A 19,709-nucleotide genomic window follows, 5' to 3' on the forward strand; every position below is an offset into this window, starting at 1 on the left:
GCAGATGTGGACTCTGACCACAATCTATTAGTTATGACCTGTAGATTAAAACTGAAGAAACTGCAAAAAGGTGGGAATTTAAGGACATGGGATCTGGACAAGCTGAAAGAACCAGAGGTTGTACAGAGTTTCTAGGAGAGTATAAGGGAACTATTGACAGGAATGGGGGAAAGAAACACAGTAGAAGAAGAATGGATAGCTCTGAGGGATGAAGTCGTGAAGGCAGCAGGGGATAAAGTAGGTAAAAAGACGAGAAATCCTTGGGTAACAGAAGAAATATTGAATTTAATTGATGAAAGGAGAATATATAAAGATGCAGTAAATGAAGCAGGCAAAAAGGAATACAAACGTCTCAAAAATGAGATCGACAGGAAGTGCAAAATGGCTAAGCAGGGATGGCTAGAGGACAAATGTAAGGATATAGAAGCTTATCTCACTAGGGGTAGGATAGATACTGCCTACAGGAAAATTAAAGAGACCTTTGGAGAGAAGAGAACCACTTGTATGAATATCAAGAGCTCAGATGGCAACCCAGTTCTAAGCAAAGGAGGGAAAGCAGAAAGTTGGAAGGAGTATATAGAGGGTCTATACAAGGGCGATGTACTTCAGGACAATATTATTGAAAGGGAAGAGGATGTAGATGAAGACGAAATGGGAGATAAGATACTGCGTGAAGAGTTTGACGGAGCACTGAAAGACCTGAGTCGAAACAAGGCCCCGGGAGTAGAGAACATTCCGTTAGAACTACTGACAGCCTTGGGAGAGCCAGTCATGACAAAACTCTACCAGCTGGTGAGCAAGATGTATGAGACAGGCGAAATACCCTCAGATTTCAAGAAGAATATAATTATTCCAATCCCAAAAAAGCAGGTGCTGACAGATGTGAAAATTACCGAACTATCAGTTTAATAAGTCACAGCTGTAAAATACTAACGCGAATTCTTTACAGACGAATGGAAAAACTGGTAGATGCGGACCTCGGGGAGGATCAGTTTGGATTCCGTAGAAATGTTGGAACACGTGAGGCAATACTGACCTTACGACTTATCTTAGAAGAAAGATTAAGAAAAGGGAAACCTACGTTTCTAGCATTTGTAGACTTGGAGAAAGCTATTGACAATGTTGACTGGAACACTCTCTTTCAAATTCTGAAGGTGGCAGGGGAAAAGTACAGGGAGCGAAAGGCTATTTACAATTTGTACAGAAAGCAGATGGCAGTTATAATAGTCAAGGGGCATGAAAGGGAAGCAGTGGTTGGGAAGGGAGTGAGACAGGATTGTAGCCTATCCCCGATATTATTAAATCTGTATATTGAGCAAGCAGTAAAGGAAACAAATGAAAAATTCGGAGTAGGTATTAAAATCCATGGAGAAGAAATAAAAACTCTGAGGTTCGCCGATGACATTGTAATTCTGTCAGAGACAGCAAAGGACCTGGAAGAGCAGTTGAACGGAATGGACAGTGTCTTGAAGGGAGGATATAAGATGAACATCAACAAAAGCAAAACGAGGATAATGGAATGTAGTCGAATTAAGTCGGGTGATGCTGAGGGAATTAGATTAGGAAATGAGACACTTAAAGTAGTTAAGGAGTTTTGCTATTTAGGAAGTAAAATAACTGATGATGGTCGAAGTAGAGAGGATATAAAATGTAGATTGGCAATGGCAAGAAAAGCGTTTCTGAAGAAGAGAAATTTGTTAACATTGAGTATAGTTTTATGTATCAGGAAGTCGTTTCTGAAAGTATTTGTATGGAGTGTAGCCATGTATGGAAGTGAAACATGGACGATAACTAGTTTGGACAAGAAGAGAATAGAAGCTTTCGAAATGTGGTGTTACAGAAGAATGCTGAAGATAAGGTGGATAGATCACGTAACTAATGAGGAGGTATTGAATAGGATTGGGGAGAAGAGAAGTTTGTGGCACAACTTGACTCGAAGAAGGGATCGGTTGGTAGGACATGTTCTGAGGCATCAAGGGATCACAAATTTAGCATTGGAGGGCAGCGTGGAGGGTAAAAATCGTAGAGGGAGACCAAGAGAGGAATACACTAAGCAGATTCAGAAGTATGTAGGTTGCAGTAGGTACTGGTAGATGAAGAAGCTTGCACAGGACAGAGTAGCATGGAGAGTTGCATCAAACCAGTCTCAGGACTGAAGACCACAACAACAACAACAACAACAACAGTGGTTTTAAATGGATTCAATACTATTTCTTTGCTCAAGACTATTGTTTAAATGTCAACTTTGTTGTATTTGTTTCCCTCGATGTGTGTCAGTTACGTCTTCAGTTTCCAGGAAGATACTTTGATAAAGTTTTCCTTCTGGAAAACAAATATTTTCGCAGAGAGCTTTGAAGCTGTCGCTACTGTTGAAAAGATTTTTGCGAAAATACTTACTTTCATGTGAAACGTTTCACTGTAAATTTTTGAATGGAAATACAGACTTTTTTCGCTTTCTGTGAAATGTTTAAAAATTGTGTCGTAAATCGCGTCGTTGGGACATGTCAGAACCAAAGGTTATTTGAAGTGGTCCGAAGATTTTCTTGGAAGTGGTTTTCCACCTTATTAGCTGACTATGATGATCGACAGTAACAATCATATACAAACGTTTTCCACCTCTCACTCTTATTTCTACCTACATTAGTTCTCGTTTCGAGTTGCTGTTATAGCGTACGGAAGGTTCAATAGTGCCCAGGTCCCTCTACAGATTACTAGCTGATTGCTGTAGCGGAACTTCTCGCTTTAGAAGTAGCAAGTCTTCTGGCTGATTTTACACCTTGCTCCTTGCCTTTGTATGCTGCTGAAATATTTATGTCTTTACATAACTGGTGAAGCTAATATCCTGCATTCGAATCTAATCCTCTTCATAGAATACCATCCGTCTGAGAATTCGAGAATCTCTTTTTGAAGCCCCAAATGTCCTTGTGAAAGCCTGGAAATAAGGTAAAGAAACGCCTCATTAGATTAAAGGCATTAGATTAAAAGATATTTGAAAGAAGTTTTCCTTCCCAGTGAGGAAGAAATATCTGTATTATTGATATTAGCTTGTTGGGGTGGTCAATGTGAAAAAAACGTTTTGTGAGTCGTACTTGAGGATAAGGAACGTGTTCAACTGGTGGCCCTAAAGGCCCCGACGGCACTGGTACAGCTGTGGGACATACGTGGCTTTCGATTTTCAAAGAACTTCGTCAGAAGATTTTCAGATCTAGTTCTGTTGAATGATTACGATATCAATCTCCACTTGACAAACAATACAATCAACCTGTAGTCACTAGTACATGATTAATTCTCTTCGTCAAAGCTTGTCAGTGTACTGGAATATGCCTGGTACAAATCACGATATATGGAGGATCACCCGCGACAGTTTAAAATCGTGCTAAATTTTGGTTTATATTGTTTTCTCGTCTTGTATATTACGTGAGGAAATTTCGTTCATTTTATGTGCAGGGTGTAAAAAAGTTATATTTTAACCATTTCTTTACAGATTATTATTACTGAACCACTTTCAGTTTAACAAAATAAACATATGTGAAACGGCAAACTAAAAGACAAAAAACCAAGAATGTAAAACGTAAAATAACAATTTAAAACATAAAACAACAATAGATAAAATAAATAATTGGAGTAGTAATGAATATTTAGATATTTTAATTAGGTATTTTGAAAATTCTGTGATTATACATTGTGTACAGCTTCGTTTCCAAAAATGGTATTTCAGAAACCATCTTTATTACATAGAGATGTACGTAGCTTGAAAGCTTCCTTAATTTATGATGCAACAAAAGCTTTCATTTTTTGATGGTGGTGGGACAGCAAGGTTTCCACAACATCAGTAACGAGTTTATTTGCAGGGAATCTTCTGACAAGTGTAGGCCGGATTGTGTTTCTCTTCAACACATAGCCTGTAAAATCCATTTATAATTATTTATTTAGTCATTTTTTTAATAAAATTTGGGAGGGTCTGTTACTGAAGTTAGAAATCATTGCTGAACGCGCGATAGATAAATATTTATCGTATAAGGTGCTGCAGAGTGAGATAGATTACACAGTGGTTTCATGTGAGAAACAAAAGCTGAACTAAATCATACATGATGTAAACACTTTCACGAGAGGAACACTCGGTGACATTTAAAACACAGTTTTCATAAGTGAAACCTGAAAAATTGGTAGTACTTGATAATGCTTCGTGAAACTGAGTAGCAAATCGATATGAACTGTGAAGTTCCTCACTGACCACACAGTTACAACGAGAAGGTGATATACACTAGTACACATTAAAGTAAACCACTGGACTGCTGTTAGTTTTCGAGGCACTCGAAAAAGAATTGCCGCGCGGGATTAGCCGAGCGGTTTGGGGCGCTGCAATCATGGACTGTGCGGTTGGTCCCGGCGGAGGTTCGAGTCCTCCCTCGGGCATGGGTGTGTGTGTTTGTCCTTAGGATAATTTAGGTTACGTAGTGTGTAAGCTTAGGGACTGATGACCTTAGCAGTTAAATCCCGTAAGATTTAACACTCATTTTCTTCGAAAAAGAGTTAATGACATGAGAGCGTTACGGAGATGGTCAACAAACTCCATTGGCAGACGTTACAAGAGAGGCGTTATGTACCACGGAGAGGTTTACTATTGAAATTTCGAGAGAGCACTTTCCGGGAAGAGTCAGCCAACATATTACTTCGATTCACATACGCATCGCGTAATGGCGGTGACGAGAAAATTCGAGAAGTTAGGGCCAATATAGAGGCATACCGACAATGGTTCTTCCCAAGCGCTATTCACGAATGGAGCAGGATTAGTGTTCAGTTAGTGGTACAAAAAGTACCCTTCGCCACACACCATTAGACAGCTTGCGGAGTGTTATGTGTATGTAGATCCTGTTTGCCTCTATCGTATACACTCCAGATGTTGGCGCTCACGCGTGCGACACTGCACATGTGACGGACTATCAATGGGGACAAAGCATAAGCCACTCTCATCAGTGAAGAATTCGTCCTTCCATAAACGTCTATCGCGACACCCCTGGAGATGAGCTGCACGACGTTGGAGCGTGAACGAGAGACTCTCCTACGGCACCCGGGATTGTAGCCCTGCTGCACGGAGACGGTTGCGAACGCTCTTCGCTAATACCGCCGAAGCAATAGCGTCCCTAATTTGCAGTGTGTAGTCGCGGTGCGGTCCCATACGGCATTTTGTAAAATGCGACGATCTTGGAGTGCATCTGTGCGTCACCGCCGTCCGGACCCAAGCTGACGGGCACGTGCACCTTCTGCTGACCACTGGTGACAACATCGATGCGATGTAGAGACATCTCGCCCAACGTGGAGCGCAGCTTTGCATTATGACCACCTAGTCTACCGCAGACCCAGTGTACGCTCTCATTCGCATTCCGCCACCTGCGAAAAAGAAGACTGCTCATTAGACGTTTTTCTCGCTCATAAACTCTCGAGCCCACCGCGTTAGGGCATGGCTTGCCCGAGTACGAGTCCCATAGCGAGTACGTCGTTGTCGAACGTGCCGGCGCGCGGGGGGAGGGGGGGGGGGGGGGGAGGCACAGGCTGCGCTCACTTCGCTGCTGTTGCGCCCGTTTCAGTGGTAGCTGTGTGTGTTTGAAGCTGGTGTCACCTCTGACATACGCCACCAGCTGATAGAACTACACTCACGAGGAGAACACGGCAAATGCCACAGCATGATTTCCCAGAAACATCGCTCAGTGAAGAGGAATCAAAATAAACAAACACGTGTCTCGGCTTGTCTGTAGATACTCAACCATTTCTGAGACAACGACGGTAAAAGCTTTCTAGGTAGCACGCGATAACCTCAGTCGAAATAGTGGCACGGTGGCTAGTGAAGCGGCATTTTAATTTTTGCTCCCCGTTTTCGAAACCCTATCGTTGCTTTCATTTGCCTTTATTTTTTTTCATGTATCTGCAAATGTCTATAGAAGGTTACTGTATTAATGTTTCTTATCAATTAGGGGATACAAGGGCATTTAATTAGTTGTAAAATTGCAACTAGGTTTCACATAAACTATCGTACATTTGTTGTAGAGTATGTGTGTATGTGGTATTTTCAGGGTTTGCAGTATTCTTAAATTCTCATATTCTTACAGTTCATTCTCATATCAGTTCTTATATTAATGCTTATATTTTAATCTTATGTTTATTTTTCTGGAAGATTTCGTCCATTCCTTTGTGTGATACCAACTGCAGAAACATACCAAACGTAGATATTCTGTACACCAGGAGCATCGCACGAAGGCAGATGTGCACAGCGGTATTTGTCCGTATGAATCTCACTCGGGGAAGAAGCGTCGTTAACACAACTGCAGATTTCACACGTTGACAATAATCTACCGGCAAAGGTCTACATCATACTCCACAAGCCACCTAATGGTGTGTGGCGGGGGGTACTTTCGGCACCACTATCTGATTCCTCCAACCCTGCTCCAATCGAGAACAGTGCGTGGGAAGAATGATTGTCGATAAGCCTCTGCATTGGCTCTAATTTCTCAGATTTTCTCCTGGTGGTCAATACGCGAGATGTATGGGTGGGAGGGGGGGGGGGGGGGGAGGGGGCGTGCTCCTGAAAAGTGCTGTCCCGAAGCCACGCTTAACGCTTTTTTTTCCCCCGATAACTGGCGCCTGTAATTGATTATAAATTAAGACATACTACGGGAATTACACCGATAACAATTTCAAATAATTTTCTCATTCGTTTACTGTTTCTCTTTTTAATTTCATTCACCAGGCATACAATTGGTAGCCGAATAAGGACAACGTTATTTGAATAAACGTTGGTAAACATTCATTGTAGTAATCTTCTACGGACATGCGTAGATGAATGAAAGACAAAAATTAAAACAGGTTTCGAACACGAGGCGCAAAATCGCGAAGCAGCGACGCCAGCCACTGTGCCAGAGCGTCGGTTGTACTATTTACTCGCTAAAAGCTATATAATGTCGAAAACTTTGCCCGAATCTTCCTCAGAAACGGTCGGGTATTCAAGTATAAACCGAGACAAGCGTTGGCTTATTTTGATTCCTCTTCCAGTGAGCGAAGTTTCTGTGAAGTCGGGTTATGGCACTTGTCATGTTCTCCTTGTCAGATCAGTTTAGTTACGTTCCTGGATGACAGTATCTAAACGCTACATCATTGTGATCCATAAGAGAAAACAGATTGTTTTATGCAATAACGAAATTGTGGAAACATCCTGGAGACCTTGTATCTACCAGCTTTTATAATGACACTCGTTCTCGTAATAAAAAACACATTGCCGGTTTCTGTAACACCATTCTGCTTTATTGATTCACGTTTACATAAAAATAAATCGACTCGTTTCGGATCAAGTACACATTGTCCATCTGAGATAAGGTTCCATGCCCCACTAAAATTCCTTTCTCTGATCAAAATTGAGACAGGAACGCAAAACCTTCTTCTTGCTGAATTGGATAATTTCGGAAAGGGACTAATGTTACGTAGTCATCACTATCCATTCGGGTTACATACAGGTCAACCTTATCGGTAGATTCAGTGCGACTTGGCTCACTGTCTAATCACTCTGGTAACGGAGATTTCATTTTTTTTTTTTTTTTTTTTTTTTGGCTGCTGAGCGCGGCTCACGTTCGCTCTAGGACGCTCAATAAATATTTACAATTATGACAAAAACAGAGTAAGACATTGCTGCCACGTAACAAGTTAGTTGTAGCTTATCAGGGAGTGATATTTAATCATATTTTGGCGTACAGTATTTGAAGTCTCATCTGTCTGAAAAACACCATTTTCAATAATCGAAAGGACGATCACAAAAGTATCACTATTCTGTGCAACGCCCAAATTCGACTTTCTCCTCTATGAGGAGGAGAAGGAGCTCTTCAGCGTTTGTAATATCTACAGTTAATAGACGATAATACGACTGCTGCACTGTGTTGCATTGCCAAAATACCGGTGACCTTGAAACTGGCGTTTGCAATGAATTACAGTTTTCAGTTAGTGGACACACAGCGTATATTAAACAAAAAAACTTGGTCTACAGTAATTTAAACGTACCCCTGTATCTTCCAGCCGTGTATTACAGTGACTTTTCAGATTGTACATCCACAATGAATGTCTCTAAAATTATCACGAGATCTTTTTCAGTATTGTTGTTGTAACCATTAAGTCTTTCAGAAACGCCTCTCTCTGGAAGCATTTCCATGATTTTGTTGTGCAGCCTAACAACAGACTGTAGCATTCCAAAGAAGCTGTTCACTCCGTTTCTTGCGTCAATCTTGTCTGCATCGAATTCACATTACAAGTTTTCTTCATCAAAGGGACACCATCTTTAGCAGTGGAATAAACCACTGAAACTTCATTTATATAAATAAATCTCATCGAAATGTGTTTCAGGACTGCATTCAAAACATTTTCAATGCACATATACCGCTGAAAGAATTGCAATGCCAATTAGCGCTTCAGTGAGTGACAAATTACAAATTTTTAAAATTCAGGGGATTTACTCCTGCAAGTTAAATAACGGTTTTTCGATGTAGTTCTTAATATATTACAGTGATATTTTCTTCTCAGAAAAATGGGTTGTCACTAATACGACATTACACATGATCTAATCTTGATAAACAAAGTGTAAAGCGAGATAATTTCTCGAAATGTCTCGGTCCATATATCCGCTGTTCACCCACATGCCTTCACGTCTATGGTCTGCATAGTGCTGGGCTACATACTCACCAATATTTCATCGGCTTATCTTTCAGTTTTTCGTGCTACTGTCGTAGGATGAGGCAAAGTGTTGGAGACGTCTACATGTCCCAGTTATGAATCGATGTTTACAAGCTCCTCGCATATAGCGCAAAAATCTTGTGTTAACACATTACTTTCGCGCTGCTAGAGGGAGATATAGTGGGCAAAAAGTAGAAAGCTGCCCGTTACGCTCTAAACTTTGAGAGTTGCTTCTCTTCCTACATTTTTGCTTGCTTGCTCTGGAACTGGTAATGCTTCAGACCTCACACTTTGTAAGTGTTCTGCTGACATGTGGCTTCAGATGTGCGGTGGCAGATCTGTAAGATAGGAGAGCACAGCACTTGCCTCAGTACGTGCAGCCGACATCTTTGTCACTCACCAACGAAAATCTCTCTCAAATTTTCTTAGGACCTCCCGTCTTTCGCACTCGGGATATATTACTCTGTATTAAGTTCCGCTTTCCCTCTCTCCTTCGTCTCATTTCAAGCTCCATGATCCTATAGAGGACGACTGAGCAGTGCACGGTTAACGATACGGGTAATGCGAACGTGAGATGCTCAAACGAGCGTCAAGGAATTCGTGTGCAGTAGCTCCCCGCTTCCAAAGCTGTTGTATTGACACCTGCCGGGCTTAGGCGGAACTACATGCGCTGAGCAGTTCGAGCGAGCGTAAACGTTAGCTGCAGACCCCTATTGCACAAACGGTTCACGTCCATACTGTCGAGGCATACTAATAATGTTGCAGACAAAGACGGAGCTCCATATGGCACGGCAAACTGACTGCTACTGGCTCCAGTGATGAACAATTGCTACAAAGCTTAGAACATTGTACGGCTGACAACACGGTTGGTATGTCCGCAGCGCTGCGAGCTTTATCACCGCATTAACTACCTTCTCGTAGTGTCTCGTGCACTTATGGCATGCTTTAGTCACTTGCGTCATGGTGTTATTTTTTTTTCATTTTCCAGTAGTGTAGTATAAGTATTATGGTGACACATGAGCTAAGTCACTAAAAAGGCGAGAAAGAAAACCTTCGTCATTTTTATTACTCTGCTTCTAGTAAAGGCGACACCTGAAAGGTAGAGATGAAATAAACGAGATGACTATCCATACAACAGGGAGTAGTTGTAAATTCAGAAAAAACTCACAACATAATTCATGAGTTCAGAGAAATCACTTCCAACTGTTGATTCTCCGCCGGACGGTGTGACCGAGCTGTTCTAGGCGCTTCAGTCTGGAACCGCGAGACTGCTGCGGTCGCTGGTTCGAATCCTGCCTCGGGCATGGATGTTTGTGATGTCCTTAGGTTAGTTAGGTTTAAGTAGTTCTAAGTTCTAGGGGACTGATGACATTAGATGTTAAGTCCCATAGTGGTCAGAGCCATTTGAACCATTTTGATTCTCCCTTTGGTTAATAGTGTAAGTTATTCCAAATGTTGAATTAAGACACACCATTTTAATAGGTCCGTGCATAGCGATGCACTGTGATATTCATTCGAACGTTTGGGCAGTGGGAAGCTCTACTTGTTGCGCCATCATAAACTGTTACACGACCGCGAGTCTTGTCAGCAACGTATTATTTTAATCGTGTGCCAACGGATGCAGAATTACTATTCGAGTCATCATTCGCCAAGTGACTCCTTTTCATATACACGAAAACAAACTCGCAGAAAAAAATCGCAAACCCAAAAAATAATTAATGCAAAGCAATAAAATTTCGAGGATACAATTGTCCAGGTAACATATTTATATGATTAATACTGCAAGATCATAGGTTAATGTAAGCGCTAGATAAGCCATTGTAAATGTGGAATACTGGTACATTAATAACCAGTTTAGCCGCCAGAGTGTTGTATGCAAGCATGCAAACGAGCATCCGTTATGTTGTACTGGTGTCAGATGTTAGTTTGGGGGATAGAGCTCCATGCCTTTTGAGCTTGGTCGCTCAGTATAGAATTGGTTAATGCTGTTTGTGGATGACGCTGGAGTTATCGTCCGACGATGTCTCACACATGCTCGATTGCAGATGAATCTGGTGATCGAACAGGCCCAGACAACATTTTGACACTCTGTTGAGCATATTGGGATACAACAACGCCATGTGGGCGATCGTTATTCTGTTGGAAAACGCTCCCTGGAATGCTATGCTGTTCATGAATGGCACCACAACAGGTCGAAACACGAGACTGACGTCAAATTTGAACTCAGAGCGGATGGGATACTCACGAGAGTGCTCCTGCCGTCACACGAAATCGCACCACAGATCATTACTCCAGGCTGTCTAGCACGCAGACAGTAGGTTGTAGACCCTCAACTGGCCTCCTGATGGCTAACGCACTGTTACTGGCACCGAAGCAGAACGAGCTTTCATCAGAAAACACAGCAGACCTCCACCCTGCCCTCCAATGACCTCTCGCTTGACGCCACTGAAGTCAGAAGTGGCCGTGGTTTAGGGTCAGTGGAATGCACGCTTCAAGGCGTCTGGATCGGAGCTGTCCTTGAAGTAACCGATTTGTGACAGCTCGTTCTGTCATTGTGGTATCAAGTGCTGCTCGAATTGCTGATGCAGATGCAATACGATGCGCCTAAGCTATATGTCGAACAACGTGATCTACCCTCTCGGCAGTAACATGTGACTGTCCTGAGTCCAGTCTTCTTGCGATAGTATATTCTCGTGACCACTGTTGTTAGAAGTCATGTACAGTGGCTACAGTCCAGAATGAAGTTTTCACTCTTCAGCGGAGTGTGCGCTGATATGAAACTTCCTGGCAGATTGAAACTGTATGCCGGACTGAGACTCGAACGCGGGACCTTCGCCTTTCGCAAGCAAGTGCTCTACCATCTGAACTAGGCAAGCGTGACTCACGAGCTGTCCTCACAGCTTTACTTCCGACAGTTTGGAAGGTAGGAGACGAGGTACTGGACGAAGTAAAGGTGTGAGTACAGGTCGTCAGTCGTGTTTGGGTAGCTCAGATGGTACAGCATTTGCTCGCGAAAGGGAAAGATCTCGAGTTCGAATCTCGGTCTAGCACACAGTTTTAATCTGCCAGGACGTTTCAGTGGCTAAATTCCTGTCAAATCTTTCTGCAGTTATCAGGGCTGTGAAGACAGCCGTCCCAACCAGGAGGAGAGCCGTTGCAGTCTCTCCATCGCCATGGGCAACTGAGCTGGGGCAGATACGTCAGTCTGTAAGGAGGGCAAAGTGTCATCTGGGAGAAAAAGCAACGCTGGTTGCTCCAATACCAGGAAGCCAAAGAACTATCTCAGAAGGATCTAAGGGCAGTGACTAAAGGGGTTGGGAAAGGTACGTGCAGAGCCAATTGACTACAGATTCATAGGGCGTCCCGTACAAGGGAGGAAATAAGGTCGCCAATGGTGTTTTCCACTGTCAGGGACAGGGGCTGGATAACGGAATCTTGGTAGTAGACTGCCGAGGTTCTCCTCCAGTCCGTGCTACCTGACGTTAACGAAGAAGGCGACTCACAAGAGCAACAGTATGAGAACAACACCATGGTGTATCCTTTCTTGGAGGGTGAAGACGCTGTCCAAATTAAAACTCTAAGGAGGGGCAAAGATCCAGGCCCAGATGGTATTGTAGCGGAGGTGGTGCATTTCCTTACCCCACAATTGGTGGCGTCTCTCTCTAAGTTGTACAATGAGTGTTAGAGGCTCAGGAAATTACCCTCTGTATGGAAGAAGGCAAACGTAATCATAATAAATTAAGGTCCAGATAAAGATCCAAAAGTGGTAAAGTCGTATAAGCCCATCTATTTATTAGACCTGCCAGGGAAACGTTTTGAGAGGTTGTTAGCAGACAGACTGACAGCACACCGTGTGCTGTGTGGGACGAGTGATAGACAGTTTGGCTTTCGGTCGGGGCGATCGGCGTCTGACGCAATAGCTCTGGCATCTGAGGTCTGTAGCTCAGACCCATACTAGTACATAGTCGGCATCATGGTGGACATCATTGGCGCCTTTGACAACTTGTGGTGCCCTTCGCTTTTCTCGTGCCTGTGGGAGAAGGAGTGCCCAGGGCCGCTATACGTCTTAGGAGCTGTTGTGAAGAAAGGGAGGTCTTTCTATTGTCCTTTAGCGCGAAAATCAGTGAAAATGTAACGAAGAGGTGTCCATAGGGTTCTGCCCTGGGGCTACTCTTTTAGGGCGTTAGTATGGAGCTTCTTCTGAAACACTTGAAGAATAGTGAGGATGGGCTATGCAGACGACCTACTCCTGCTGTTTGGCGGCCGTAGCCGCGAGAGGATCTTGAACCGAAAGTGGAAAGGGCTATGTCAGTATTGACGGCATGATGCCGTAAAGAAGAGATGGCGGTAGCACCTAACAAGTTTACCTACTTACTCCTAAAATGACAACTTATTAGGAATCCAGCAATGAGAATAGAAGGCTCACCCATTCTTCGGCACTGTGAGACCTAACACTTGGGGGTAGTCGTCGATGAGAAATGGAGTAATATGACGCATATCAGCACCATTTCCAGAGGTCGCTGGAAGTACCTAACAGTCTGATTGGCATTAGACACAAGGGTTTCCACAGACCTGATTAAGCTGTACCACAATAGCTTCTTATCATCTATAGTAGGGCACGGTTCAGGAGTCGGGGCACACAGGCTCATGAAGGTCATGCCTGCCATGGGCATGAGAAAGATGCAGCGGAACTTGCTCCTGCGCTCAGCAGGGGAATACAGAACGACTCTGGGGGGGGGGGGGGGGAGAATTTTAGTGTCAATGGGACTTCATCCTCTTGACATTAAGAGTAGAGAGCAAGCAGTATGGTATTGGCTAAAGAAAGACAACAGGGAGGGAAGAAAAGTAGAAATAATGGGTGTTCAGGTAGGAGATAAAGCTGCAATTAACAGAAGAGATGAGAAATTATGGCAAAAGCAGCGGGATGGGGAAGAAACTGGTCGCAAGACCTATGAGCTGTTACCAGAGGACTGCTGCACTTTCTCACCGGACATGGACCGTATCTGGCATATCTAGTCCCATCGTGGGACTGTGGTACCATGGAGTGCACTCCAGACCTTATGGGTTTCGAATGTTCCCTTCTCGACGATGTAGCATCTCGGCTTAGCCAACAGCTACCTAATCACAACACATATCAGCTGCTCAGGCAACAACATGCTTTTGAGATTCTCAACGAACTTACCAACAAAGTATCAACGAACGTTCTCAAAGAACTTCTAAGTAACAACTATGACTAGAGGCATACACTAACTGCGAAACAAAGGACCTGTCCCGTACCGCCGGGGCGTGGATTTGGCTAGTCGTCTTACAGCCGGAATCTGCCACTTCTCGAATTTAGGAGAAGAGTGCATCAATCGCAGATTGTAGAATGCACCAGTTATGACTTGTAGTATTAAGAATTTAGGTTAGATGTAGAGTGAAAATAGGGTACAATAACAGTAGGTAAACTGCAACGAATTCAATATCTTGGGGCTGCCCATTGCCAGAGGCATGATCACCGGGATTAGATCGGTGGGCACGGCCCCCAATGTGGATTTGTACCACACTGGCACACCTGCAATGCTGCAGGAAGTTATATTAGTTTTTAAACCACATGTTTTGCAGAACTTCAGCATAGAATTAGACAGTAGACACTAGCGTAATAACCAAATACTTAACCCAGTAGTTAAAGTCACATGTAGAGTAAATAGCAATAGTTAAGTAACAATAAATGCCCGTAGTGGAAATAGAAATACATATCCTGTAGTAACAGCAATCAGCTACAGTAATTATAAACATTAGATGTAGAATTAGGACTCTCTTATGAGTTAGGTAGTGGCTTGTTATTGTATTGTATTGTTGATACTGAGTAAAGATTTTTTTTTTAAATATTTCTGCCGTAACCCAACAGGAGCATCCAGCTTCTCGTAGCCCTATTTCACGACCTCGTTCAAACTCAGTGAGGTGTTGGTAATGGCTTCTTTGTCGCCTTACAGGCATACTAGACTAACATTAACTCACCACGTCTAATCTCAAATGTAAATAACGCTCTCGACCGTTTGAGTATGTATTAAAAGCAAGTCTGATTTGCGTCTTCATAGTGTCGCCACTAGCACCACTCTTATGCTATTGGCGTAAAATGTGAATAAACATCATGTTTCAGATGCAGAAACGTGCTTGCTAACTTTAGTTTATCACTATCAGGTTTTATCGTAAGCACAGCTTTGGCCTGACATATGTCTAGCCATCTGGAAATGGGCAATCCAAGGCTTATTCTCCACGCATTTATTATCTACACGATGTTCTGTTGTTCCATCAGATCGAACAATTTACGGTTCGTCCCATGTTTGCAGCTGTTCTCTTCATGGATTCATCTAAAGATTTTGCTCACGATTTTCCGTTCAAAGATCAACAGTTTCTCTTTATCGTTTTTTGTGGTGTATAAGATTTCTGTCCAACATAAGTAGACCGGCATTATAATTGCACTGCAGGCTTTAACTTTAATCTTAACTGATAGATGTTACTGTCTGCTTCAGACTGAAATACATTTTAGAGCCATTGACAATATGTTGATTAATTTAATTTTTTTGGTTATTATACCCGTTGAATCATCTGCCAAGATACTAAAAATTTGCCAATTCGGTTCTATTTCATATTCCATCCTACAATGTGGCATTATTTGGCGTTTTCCTGTACCCCTTTGTCGTTTCTGCCCTCTCCGTATTAAGCCTTTTAGTCCGGTTTTACTGGTATTGTTTGGAAAGTACTCTATGGTTTCTTCCATCTCTTCCTCTGACTCCACTACGGCAGTAACGTCGTCTGCTTATCCCTTGTATCTGGCTTTTTCCATTTAGTTTCACATCTCTGCATTCCTCTTTCATTTTCCGAATTACTTTTTCCAGGACCATATTAAAAAAGCGGTGATGAAACGGCACCACCTTGTCTCGTACCTGTTCTGATGCTGAATTCCTTGGATAGCGCTCCCTGGCATTTCACCTTGGGCTTTGTCTCCGCTGAACAAACCTACGCCAAATTAATTAACTTTCTTGGTATGCCAGTTTCACTGAGGATGTTGTACATACTTAATCTGTGTATACTATCATCAGCTTTTGAGAAATCTACAAATGTTACCAGGAACCGATGGCTGAATTCCCAATACTTCTCCGAGATATGTGTCATGGCTAAAATCTGATACATGGTTGATCTTCCTGGCCGAAAAACTTTCTGGCGTTCTCCAACCATAACTTTAACAAAAGGCTTCAGATTTTCAGGAATTGTTATTGAGAAATCTTTGTATGGTAAACTTAGCAGAGAAGTACCGTTCTTATTAATACAGTTCCATTGACTGCTCTTTCTGTGCAGTAGGGTACTGGTAGCTGACTTCCACTCATTTGGGATTTTCTTTTCTTTCTCCATACTTCATTTACGAGACTGTATATCTCTTTGTGAAATGTTCCACCTCCGGCCTTCAACATCTCTGCCGTTATCCTATCTTCACCTGGTGCCTTATTATCCTTCTGCTTCTTAATTTCTCTGTCGACGTCCTGTTGGATTACTTCAGTTTCTTCTTCCTCTACACCCTTTGCAGTTCTTCTTTCAGGGAAAACATTTTCAAGATCTTCCGTGTGCAGTAATTCCTCCAGGTATTCCCTCCACCAATTCAGAATCTTTCCGTTGTCCGTTAGCATGTTTCCAGTCTTATCATTAAGAAAAGCCTCATTTCTTTGACATTTCCTCGCATGTTTTATCATCTGAAACATTTTTCTTATTTCACCTATCATATTTCCCCACTCTGTTTCATTAATCGTGTGAGTCAAGAATGTTCTTTTGTCCGTCCTCAGAATCTTGTTTATTTTTCTTTTTATGTTCATGAGTGCTTCCTGCTTTTCTGCACAGTTTCTGTCCGGGATGAGTGTTTCTGTTGCTCTCTTCTTGGCCTTCACAGCTTGTTCACATGTGTCACTGAACATTTCTTCTTGATTTTTGGCCTTTTGTCTTCTAGAATTCCATTTGCCGTTTCATTTACAGCTTTTTTTTCCATCTTCCCACTCATCATTAGCACTTCTTTCACCACTGTGATTTGATCCCAGAACTTAAAAAGTAGTTATGCACTATGATACTATATTTGTGGCAAGACTCTGGATTCTTAAGCTTCTCAACCTGAAACTGTCTCTTGACCATGATGTTCCTCTTTATTTTGTAACACAGCTTGCCGGTTATTAGGTTCAAATGGTTCAAATGGCTCTGAGCACTACGGGACTTAACTTTTGAGGTCATCAGTTCCCTAGAACTTAGAACTACGTAAACCTAACTAACCTAAGGACATCACACACATCCATGCCCGAGGCTGGATTCGAACCTGTGACCGTAGCGGTCGCGCGGTTTCAGACTGTAGTGCCCAGAACCGCTAGGCCACTCCGGCCGGCGGTTACTAGGTAATGGTATGAGTTGGCATCAGCCCCTCTGTAAGTTCTAATATCTGTCATATACTTATTGTAGTCTCATCTATAGCATATAGCAGTCTAATTGATGGTATTACAATCTGGGGAGTCAAGGGCTCTTTGTGTATCTGTTTAGGGGGGAAGGTCGTTGAGCTCGCTACAAGACTGTGGATTAGCGCAAAACATGTGAACTCAAACATTGTCATTTGTTTTCATATGTATATTCCCTTCCTGATTGTTGGTCTCTACATGTTTTCCTGTCCCACTTTGGAATCAAACTCTCCCAAGATGATCTTCATATTTCTCTTACTAACACTTTCCACTGGTCTATCGTTTCATCATAAAACTTACTTCTCTGCTCCTCGTCACTTAAGTTTCTTGGTGTGTATGCATATTGTTAAATCTCAATGCTTATGCCTTGTGGTGGGACAAGATATCCTCTTGCTGTCTGCACTGAAGCTCTTAGCCTTAGCAAAAGGTCACTCACCACAAATCCTGTTCCATGTTCATGCTTTCCATTATCTACACATTGTCATAAAAGGTAACTGGTTTATTCTCTCGTAAAGCCCCTTCTACACACCACCCAGTTTCTTGTAATGCAGTGACATACGCTTTACATTACTCTAACCCTGACGTTATAATTTTGGCATTTCTTGATCTATGTAGGGTTCCGTTACGCGGTTGCCAAGGTAGCCCCTGCGGGCCGTCAACACATCTAACACGACACAGGACTGAGGTTTCCAATGCCCAAAGGCGTAAGCAATGGTAAACATCGGCTGTTTTGTAAACAGACATTCCGCATACTACTTCCTGCAGAGGGAGTTCGAGATGGTCTGCAGGAAGTATCACTACACCAACATCTAATTGGTTGAACAATACTCTTTAAAGGCTACAGGGTGTTTCAAAAATGACCGGTATATTTGAAACGGCAATAAAAACTAAACGACCAGCGATAGAAATACACCGTTTGTTGCAATATGCTTGGGACAACAGTACATTTTCAGGCGGACAAACTTTCGAAATTACAGTAGTTACAATTTTCAACAACAGATGGCGCTGCAAGTGATGTGAAAGATATAGAAGACAACGCAGTCTGTCGGTGCGCCATTCTGTACGTCGTCTTTCTGCTGTAAGCGTGTGCTGTTCACAACGTGCAAGTGTGCTGTGGACAACATGGTTTATTTATTAGAACAGAGGATTTTTCTGGTGTTGGAATTCCACCGCCTAGAACACAGTGTTGTTGCAACAAGACGAAGTTTTCAACGGAGGTTTAATGTAACCAAAGGACCGAAAAGCGATACGATAAAGGATCTGTTTGAAAAATTTCAACGGACTGGGAACTTGATGGATGAACGTGCTGGAAAGGTAGGGCGACCGCATACGGCAACCACAGAGGGCAACGCACAGCTAGTGCAGCAGGTGATCCAACAGCGGCCTCGGGTTTCCGTTCGCCGTGTTGCAGCTGCGGTCCAAATGACGCCAAAGTCCACATATCGTCTCATGCGCCAGAGTTTACACCTCTATCCATACAAAATTCAAACGCAGCAACCCCTCAGCGCCGCTACCATTGCTGCACGAGAGACATTCGCTAACGATATAGTGCACAGGATTGATGCGGCGATATGCATGTGGGCAGCATTTGGTTTACTGACGAAGCTTATTTTTACCTGGATGGCTTCGTCAATGAACAGAACTGGCGCATATGGGGAACCGAAAAGCCCCATGTTGCAGTCCCATCGTCCCTGCATTCTCAAAAAGTACTGGTCTGGGCCGCCATTTCTTCCAAAGGAATCATTGGCCCATTTTTCAGATCCGAAACGATTACTGCATCACGCTGTCTGGACATTCTTCGTGAATTTGTGGCGGCACAAACTGCCTTAGACGACACTGCGAACACCTCGTGATTTATGCAAGAGTGTGCGCGGCCACATCGCACGGCCGACGTCTTTAATTTCCTGAATGAATATTTCGATGATCATGTGATTGCTTTGGGCTATCCGAAATATACAGGAGGCGGCGTGGATTGGCCTCCCTATTCACCAGACATGAACCCCTGTGACTTCTTTCTGTGGGGACACTTGAAAGACCATGTGTACCGCCAGAATCCAGACACAATTGAACAGCTGAAGCAGTACATCTCATCTGCATGTGACGCCATTCCGCCAGACACGTTGTCGAAGGTTTCGGGTAATTTCATTCAAAGACTACGCCGTATTATTGCTACGCATGGTGGATATGTGGAAAATATCATACTATAGAGTTTCCCAGACCGCAGCGCCATCTGTTGTTGACAATTGTAACTACTGTAATTTCGAAAGTTTGTCTGCCTGAAAATGTACTGTTGTCCCAAGCATATTGCAACAAACGGTGTATTTCTATCGCTGCTCGTTTGGTTTGTATTGCCGTTTCAAATATACCGGTCATTTTTGAAACACCCTGTAGAACCAGCACCGGACGTCAGTTCACGCCGAATACCGACCTCAAGGACGTCTCCACGGAAGACTACGTCTTCGCCATCGGAATAGGACTTGGAATTAAGTGTATGTGTGTTACAACGGACTTTTGTGGGAAACTTAGAAG

This window comes from Schistocerca gregaria, chromosome 2 (assembly GCF_023897955.1).
Source record: "Schistocerca gregaria isolate iqSchGreg1 chromosome 2, iqSchGreg1.2, whole genome shotgun sequence".
Classification (NCBI taxonomy): domain Eukaryota; kingdom Metazoa; phylum Arthropoda; class Insecta; order Orthoptera; family Acrididae; genus Schistocerca; species Schistocerca gregaria.